Source organism: Corylus avellana, chromosome ca1, assembly GCF_901000735.1.
Source record: "Corylus avellana chromosome ca1, CavTom2PMs-1.0".
Classification (NCBI taxonomy): Eukaryota; Viridiplantae; Streptophyta; class Magnoliopsida; order Fagales; family Betulaceae; genus Corylus; species Corylus avellana.
Window position 1 is genome coordinate 24,875,435 of NC_081541.1, and position 9,839 is coordinate 24,885,273.

At 35.3% G+C, this 9,839-nt stretch overlaps 1 pseudogene; it reads right to left on the minus strand.

Moving 5' to 3' along the window:
- Positions 1-7,390: 7,390 nt before the first annotated feature.
- LOC132167189 (protein PLANT CADMIUM RESISTANCE 2-like) lies at positions 7,391-9,227 on the minus strand (annotated as a pseudogene).
- Between the last annotated feature and the right edge of the window lie 612 nt (positions 9,228-9,839).

Here is a 9,839-nt window from a genome sequence, read left to right on the forward strand (position 1 = left end):
TATATATATATATTTGGATGAATAAGCAATTTCATTAAGAGCAAACAAAACCAATTACAAAGAATCTCAAAATTCAAGCCCTTCCAAAGGGCTACAACGATACCTCACAGCGACTAAACCCAATCAACAAAGAGAACCACACAGCTGCAAATAGTGGCGGAGCCAGGCAACTCATATTGGGGGTGCTGCAAAAAAAAATTTTGGCGTCCTAAAATTTTTTTTGGGCGTACTAAAAGTTTTCTCTACCCTAAAAATTTGGTAATTCACACAATATATGCATCACAAAAAAAATCTATAAAAGTTCATAAATATGTGCTTAAATTAATATATTAGAAATGTAACATGCCGACACTATATCAAAAAGACAAATACAAAAAAAAAATAATAATAATAATAGTAAGTGTTTAGAACTGCACTTTACGGTCTCTTAGAAATACAAAATCATTAAGTATCAAATCTAAATCATATTTTGTATAATGAAATGCTACAGGCAGGCTATCCACAACAAGTGATGCTTCGAATGTCTAAAAGATCCCACACATGCATGTTTTAGGAAAGAAATTTATCAAAGATTGCACAATTCTCTTTTTAAACCTTTGGAAAACAAAAAAAAAAATTAAAACCTGGCACCCCCAAATGCTAACGTGGCTCCGCCACTGGCTGCAAACAGATAGCAGCAAACCAAAACAGCAAAAAAACCTTACCAAGGACTAGAACCAAACCACCAGAACCAGAGATAACCAACTAATAACTACAAAAAAACCTGTGTTAACATAGCAAATCTGCAGGTAAATTCCATAAAGAACAAAGCACAAGATTTTCTCTAGTTTTTGGAAATTTTCCTTTTCCAACTATTCTGGTTCTAACTTCCCACAGAATTTTCTTCAACAATTGTTCCTCTGTTTTTGGATGATGTGCATGTTTGATTTCATTTCTAGTGCATCAAATGTTGTAGACAGCAGACCCCAAAGCCAAACGACAATGCACAACTTTAAGAGCTTTATTTCCCCATTCACTGCATGACTGCATCCCAGTTGCAAAAGATCCTCCCAAATTATGGGAGAATTAGCTACTCTGAACCTAGACATACAGAACCTCTAAATTCTATAACTGAAGCTACATTCAAAGAAAGGATGGTCACGGCTCTCCAAGTGATTCTTGCAAAAAATGCAAGTGACATCTCCTTTGTATCCCCAAGTCAGTAGCCTATCTCTAGCACCCAGCCTCCTCTTCATAGCAAGCCATAGGATGAATGCTTGTTTAGGAATAGCAAGGGGAAACCAAACCAACTTCCACCAATCAATATGCTCCCTTTTCTCCCTAAGAACCTCCCAAGTATCTGAACTAACAAAGAGCCCTGTTCTTGAAGCAGTCCAAATAGGATGATCAATATGCCCCAAACTGATTTCAGAGAACCCAGCTTGAATCTCCACCAAAGCTTCAGACCTAGCAGGCCTCCATAACCAGTATCCATTGTGAATAACAGAAGAAAGTTTAAATTCCACACTGCTTTGAGCATCATAAACAGCTCTATATCCATATTTCTCAAGTAAGATGCTAGCAGGATGCCACAAATCCATCAAGAGATGAATATCTTCTCCAGTCCCAACCTCAAATCTCAAAAACTTTTTGGTAGTATCCCTTAACTTGAGTAACTTCCTCCAGTACAAAGAGCAATTTTGAGGGATACCAACACTCCAGAAGCTCTTTTTCTTAAGAAAATTATCTTTAATCCAAGCCACCCAAAGAGAGCCAGACCTAGCAAACATACTCCAGATATGCCTAAGCATAGAGGTCTTATTCCAGACTTCAAGCCTCTTTAAACCCAGACCACCCTCTTTCTTTGGGAAACAAACATCAGACCAAGCCACTTTTGCCTTTGTAGCCTCAACATTTTTCCCATCCCACAAAAACCTATTAAGCTTCTGCTCAATAGACTTTATAATCTTCTTAGGAAGGATAAAGATATATGTCCAATACACTTGCAAACTACACAAGACAGAAGAAAGCAATTGAAGCCTTCGTACAAAAGAAAGATTCCTGGATAACCAGGAATCAATTCGACCAGTAATTCTATCTAGAAGCACTCCACAATCTGTAGAAGATAGTCTAGTAGAAATCAGAGGGACCCCAAGATATCTCATAGGAAGGTTACCCTCCTTCATTTGCAAATCAGTCAATAATGAATGCTTAACCCTATACGAAATTCCAGAGCAAAAAAAGGAACTTTTAGAAGGGTTGGCCTTAAGTCCAGACAGCTCTTCAAACTCAACTAAAGCAGCCTTAATAATTTTGATGGAACTCAAGCTAGCTTCATAAAAAGAAAAAAAAAAAAAAAAGCAAATCATCTGCAAAACAAAGATTAGTAAGCATCATTTTCAGGCATTTAGGATGAAACTTAAATCCTGAGTCAACACCAGTAGAAGCAGCCATGATCTTAGAAAAAACCTCCATAACTAAGACAAACAAATAAGGAGACAATGGATCTCCTTGCCTTAGCCTCTTCTTCCCCTCAAAATATCCAACCAAGGTACCATTAAAACAAACATAAAACTTAGGAGAGGTGATACACTCCTTAATCCAACTAAGGAATTTAACTGGAAAACCAAAACAGTGAAGACAATGAATCATAAACTCTCAATTTGTTGAGTCATAAGCTTTCATTGGATCAACCTTCAAAGTGCATCTAGGATTCCCTATACCCTTATGGATTCCTCACAATTTCTTGAACTAGAAGGACATTTTCAGAAATGCTTGTAGAGGGAATAAAAGCTGACTCATTCATACTCACCAAATCTCCCAAAAGAGGCAACATTTAGTTAGCAATAATCTTGGTAATGCATTTATAAATGACATTACAACAAGCTATAGGCCTATAATCCCCAATTGTAGAAGGGTAAATCCAGTGGCGGAGCCACGTTGCTCCTTGGGGGTGCCGTGGATTTTAATTTTTAATTTTTTTTTTTTTTTTAACCCAAGGCAGCCTCAAAATAAATAATAATAATAATAATTCTTTTTACAATTTTACCTACCCATTACCCAAGACACAACAACCCTTCTCTCGCACCCCCATTTAACCCACGGCAATTTGAGTACATATTTATGAATTTTTATAGATATTTTTTGTAATGCATATATTGTGTGAATTACCAAATTTTTAGGGTGGAGAAAATTTTTAGGACGCTAAAAAAATTTTAGCGGCACCCACAATATAAAATGGCTGGTTGTGCCACTGGGTTAATCTTCTTAGGAACCAGTGTAAGAATAGTGACATTTACCTCTTTCAACAACAAACCAGAAAGGAAAAAACCTTTGATAGTTGCAACCACATCCTTCCCAACAATAGGCCAAGTAGCCTTAAAGAAATATGCAGAAAAATCATCAGGGCTAGGGGCCTTATTGGCTTTCATATGGAAGGGAGTCTCTAATTTCTTCTTCTGTAAATATTACCAACAGAAACGTCAAAACCACGGTTTTTGACCTCATGATACTCTTGGCACAAGGCATAATGAAGGCAGAAAAAATGAACACAGCAATCCTAACATGAGCTCTCCTTCAACATATATTGTCTTCGCAGTTTAGATCGATAATAGCACGAGTAACCACAACGAGTGAAAGCACTGATCAAGTAAAACAGGGTCGCATTTGCACCGCAAGCTGGAAATTTTCACAAAGACATGCACCTCATTGCATGAGTAATGCTATTTAGAATAGGATTATGTTGAAAAATAAAGCTTTTAATTTTTTTTTTTAAGCTTTCTCTTTTTTTTATTTATTATTATTATTATTATTTTTTTTAAGAAAAGTGCATTTTGTTTTGTTTTGTTTTTGTTTTTTGTTTTTTTGTTTTGTTTTGTTTTGTTTTGTTTTGTTTTTTTTTTTTTAAGTTTGATACCCACTTTTTATTTGATACAGCAAGCTGAAAATTTTCACAAATAGACATGCACGTCATTATGTTGAAAAATAAGGTAATTTTTTTTAAGCTTTTTTATTTTTTAGAGTAAAAAAAACCTCTTTTGATGTTTTTACTAAAAAAGCAACATTTTATTTGACGGTCTTTTAGGTGCGCGCTAAAAATATTTTTTAAGCTTCTTAACGTAATCCCAATAAGTTCTTTATATATTGCTAGACGATTGTCATACAACTCGATCATGTAGTAGTAAAAATTAACCATTGAATTAGTACTTGTAAAAATAACCTGCGTGATAATCATATAATAGTCTACTAAATCATGGGAATTGACGAAGTCATAATTCAAACCTAAAATTTTTTACCCTGATATGATGTTGAATCACAATTTTTCTTCAAAAAATAAACGGATAGAATTTATTTATTTAACCAATCCTCTAACAAACTTTAGATCATATTGTCCGTATAATATATTCTTTCTCTTCTACTTACAAGTTGATCCTCTATCTACAATCTCAGAGACCTGTCCGAAAGTAACACATGGACACCAACATGTCAAGCAACCTGTGACAGAATTAGCATATATTAATTAGTTTTAAACCCCCAAATATTTCAATAATCACCATATGTACACAAGGATTCTTCAAGCAATAAAGAATAAAAGGCTAGGGAGTTTACAGCTGCGCATGTCTGAGAAGCAGTCAAAGAGGCCGGTCGACCAAGGGCCTTCTTCACTCTTGGGTCGATCCATTTCAGAGCCAGCAAGCTAGTCTCAACGAGCTCAGGTTTGCACATAAGTGGGAGAAAACCAGAGAGTGGAGAGAGCTGATTATTCAGATTGCATGTATATATAATTAAGTTTGGCTCTTCTAGAATGCTTTTGGTGTGAATTAGGCTTTTTTGCCCCCACAATGCAAACGTAAGGAGAGAAATTAACATCTCCCAGGTGGTTCAATATAATGCATGCATGTCGTGTTCGTGTAACATGTGTTTGGCAATATGTTCATCTCCCAGCTGGTCCCTGCCGCTGTTGCCACCGAAAATGGAATTTTGGGCCTACCAGATCCACCAACTAGAAAACAACAAACAAACAAAAAGAAAGAAAAAGAAAAGAACAAGAAAGATTAATTGACGTGGAAAACAACAAATAAAACCAGAGTGAATTCGAATTTGTTGCTCCTTTCATCGACCGCGGAGATCGATGGGATAGCTTGGATGGCTATTTGTTAGGATGGTGTCCAATCTATTTGTTGTGAATTCATCTTGACCTTGGTTTTATTAATTATTGGTCCAAGAAGAATGCAGAAGAATCTGCTTAGTGGGTAAAAATGCCCTCAGAAAAAGATAAGGAATCTGCTTAGTGCTTAATATCGATTAACTGTACGGTGTCTAGTGATGATTTCATTAATCTTGCATAATTTGTTAAAATCACCACCACAAGATTCTATGCCGTATGACTATTTTGAGTCACTTAATTTATTTTCGATTCTGATGGAACTTGAGAAAGTAAAGATCACTTTTATTTTTCAGAAATTACACTCAGAGTTTTCTTGAATAACATTAATAAACGTCACAAAATATCAAATACCACTCTTTGATGGAACTTGAGAGGGATCTCGTAGATCTAATTGAATATAATTCACCGTACCCACTTGTTTTTTAGATATCTGTAATGAACTTGACTCTTCGCTACTTCCCAAAAAATAATGTGCAGTAAAGTTATTCCAAGTTGTCACTTCCAAAGAATTAAAGGCTTATTTGCGATATGCCATATTTTCGCCTCCGGCCAATTTCCTTTTACCCTTAACTTACTTGCTTTAAAAATAAAAAATAAAAAAAATAAAAAAAACTTCGCCATTAAAGCATGTCAAGATTCCCCATCCTTGAATTTGAAGATATACATCCCATTCTTCGACCAGAAAACTTATACTTTGCCATACTGACTCCAAATGACATCTACTGCATGTTTTCTTATTTTACAAGGAAAAAAGGTAATGGCTTGTCCAAAAATTGTCCTACTTACTAAGCTTGGCCTCCAATTAGCTATACCTTCTTCAAGAGCTTCTATAAGTGGTTAATTAGCAACAAAATATTGAAGCTTCTCTAAGTTGTTGGAGCTGTTCAAAATGCCTATCCAGTCTTGTTTAACCACCTTCTTCGCCACTGAATTGTAATTCTCTCTGAGCATAACTTCTCTTCACTCTAGAATAATTTTCTCCTTATCAACCTTCATCCTTGTACTATCAACAATATTAACTCCCTCAATTACAACCTCATGTACAATCTCCTCCTCACCTCCATCACTGCAATGCCCCAGATTTAATTAATTAGAATAATTAACGTGGAGAGTTATTAATTAGCAGTACTTTTGAAATTAATTAACTTATAATTAATTGGGGAAACAAACCTAAACACCTATCAAGGTGAATAAAATAGTGGCATCACCGCTAATGACCTCTCATTAGCGGCGACATTGGGGTCGCCGCTAATAATATGGACGCTAATGAGCAAAATTCTTGTAGTGTGAAGTTCATAAATGCTAAAATACAATGACTCCCTACAATTCTCACTCCACGTGATCCCAAGCTCCAGCTCAATCTTGTACTTGCTAAATTGTGAAACAAACAAATGTTTCACGGGTGGAAAGGGTAGCAACTACATAAGCAAACATCATACAAAAGTAAAACATGAAATAAGCTCTTAAAAAATACTCAAAATGACTTCTAGAATTGCTCATTCGCTATTTCACTCGATGTCACCTACAAACGAGGGAGGAAGTTTTAGTTTTCTTCATCTTATCTCGGACTCGTTAAAATGAGTAAGTGATCTCTGATGAATTAGCTACACCAATTTTTGTTAAATTGACTTGTTTCATTTTTTCTCTTAGGTTTAAGAGTTTGTTTGCTATAAATACTTTGTTACGAACGACCAAAAGGGAAGCTTTTGAATATTTTATTAGTTTTCTAATAAGGATTACTAGTTTTCTTTTATTTTGTGTCAATTTTTTGGTTGAATTATTGATTTGGAGAAAAGTTGTGAATCTTGCATTCACTGTATTTACAACTGACTATGTCACGCTGCATCACTGTCCAACCTTATAATGAGACTTATTTACGGTTAGGAAAGGGACCAAGAAGAAAAATAAAATGTAGATTAAACCATCAGCCCTCCATGATAGTACGCTAAGCAATGGAGACCATATATATGGTCCTTTTTCTTTGACATTTCGGCTCAAGATTATGGCCCAATTCGAACTGGCCTTCTCCGTCGGACCAGATTACGCCACACCAGCGGGAAGCAAACAATTAGCCCTCAACGATAGGACTCTAATTTGAAGATCCAAAAGCCTTCAATTGCTTTCTTTCCTAAAAGGGAAGAAGACCATAGTAAAAGATCAAATATTTGATCGCTTATTAATTCAAACAGATTACACAAGCACATAAATTAATATTACAACATTAATATTACAAGCTAGCACACGACATAGCTAGGTTTTTTATTTTAAATACAAAGCCAAAGTACTGAAGGGGACACAAAAGAGGCCAGCAAAGCAAACCCAAGAAGGTACAACGTTAAATATTATAATATTATTCCAACTAAATAACACTCCCCATGCACGCATGCAAATGATCAGCGTCACCGCTTCATCCCTCCTTCCACAGCTGGAGCCATCGCCACTCCTTGATTGTTCATTTGCGCGTTCCCATGCCATCCTAACCATATCCAACAACCAAAACCAACCAACCATTAATTGATATATTTTTAAAGTAATGGTTAAGTAATTAAATTTACCTCTTCATATCAGCTTAAGCTTTTAGAACAAGTGGTGATTTAACATGATATCAGAACCAAAGATCGTAGGATCGAACCTTAACTCCCGTCTATCAACCACTTATTTAAATTAAATGTTCCATGTGTTGAGCCTCACCTATTAAAAGGTAGTTGACCCCACACGTGAGGGGGAGTGTTAAAATAATGGTTAATCGAATAAATTTACAAATTTTTATCAGCTTAAGCTTTAGGGACAAGTGGTGATATAATATGTACAACCCATTAAAATTAAATTAAACATTATATATTTAGTTTCAATTGTATTTCTTGATATACATATATTATTAATTGCCAAGAGACACGTCAAACCCACGGTTCTTGAGCTCACGATACTCTTGGCACAAGGCACAATGAAGGCAGAAAAGATGAACACAGCAATCCAAACAGGGGGATCTCCACCAACATATATTGTTTTCGCAGTTTTTGACGATAAAAGCACGAGTAACAGAAGCCACAATTTGTGAAAGGACTTACCAGGAAAAACAGGGCCGCATTTCCACCACAGGCTGAAAATTTCCACAAAACAAAACTCAAATGTTAATTAATTTATTTGCTTAATATATATATATATATATATATATATATATATATATATATGTATATATTCTTTCTGCTCTACTCACAGGATGCTCCTTTATCTACAATCTCGGAGATCTGCCCGAAAGTAATACATGGACACCAAAATGTCACGAAACCTGTAACAGAGTTAATTAGCTTCAAAATGAAAAAAAAAAGGGGAAATTAAATAAAAAAGAAATTTTAATATAATCTCTTAAAGAAAAAAGGAGTTCAAAGAAAGAAATTTTTACAAAAAGAGTTTATAGAATTTATTCATTTAACTAATACTCTAACAAACTTTAGATATTATATGTATAATATATTCTTTCTGTTCTACTTACAAGTTGATCCTCAATCTACAATCTCAGAGATCTGACCAAAAGAAACACATGGACACCAACATGAGCATATATTAATTAGTTTTAAACCCCAAATATTTCAATCACCATGTGTATACAAGGATTTTCTTTTCTGCATAGAACATATATATATATAACATCTTCAAGCAAGAAAGAATAAAAGGATAGGGAGTTTACAGCTGCGCATGTCAGAGAAGCAGTCAAAGAGGCCGGTTGACCAAGCGCCTTCTTCGGTCTTGGGTTGAGCCATTTCAGAGCCAGCAACCTTGTCTCAACGAGCTCAGGTAATTTGCACATAAATGGGAGAAAATTAAACCAGAGAGTGGAGAGAGCTGATTATTTAGATTGCATGTAATATATATAATTAAGTTTGGCTCTTGTAGAATGCTTTTGGGGTGAATTAGGCTTTTTTGCCCCCACAATGCAAACGTAAGGAGAGAATTTAACATCTCCCAGGTGGTCCAATGCATGCATGTCGTGTAACTTGTGTTGGCAATATGTTCATCTCCCAGCTGCCACCGAAAATGGAATTTTGGGCCTACCAGATCCACCAAGAATGCACACAAACTAGAAAACAGCAAACAAACAAAAGAAAAAGGAAAAGAAAGATTAATTGACATGGAAAACAACAAAGAAAACCAGAGTGAATTTGAATTTGTTGCCACAGAGGTCGATAGGATTGCTTGGATGGCTCTTTGTGGGTGGTGTCCAATCTATTTGTTGTGAATTCATCTTAACCTTGGTTTTAGTAATTAATGGTCCTAGTATTTTCGGAAGTGAGAGAATTTATTGAGAAGCATGCAGAAGAATCTGCTTTGAGCATTCTCAATGAATGCCTTGAAAGATTGAAGGAAATCTGTTTTGTTTAAAGCAGGAGGACAAACATCTTATTTATACTCAAATGTTTACAACGGAGATTAGAGAAGAAAGTATACAAATGGAAAGGTCAAATTTTTTATTTTATTTCCAGTTTCATTTTTAATTCTTCAATCTGTTATTCAGTGAAGCCCTACGTACGGGAGAAAACTCAAACTAAAAGCATGAAAGAACAAAGGAAGGCCACCGAAGAAGAAGAAAATTTTTATAAAACAAGACAAGTGCTAGAAAAGCTAGATGCCTCTCACACCTTACATCATTCTTTTATATAGAAAAGTGGGAGACTACAAAACACAACACAATTAC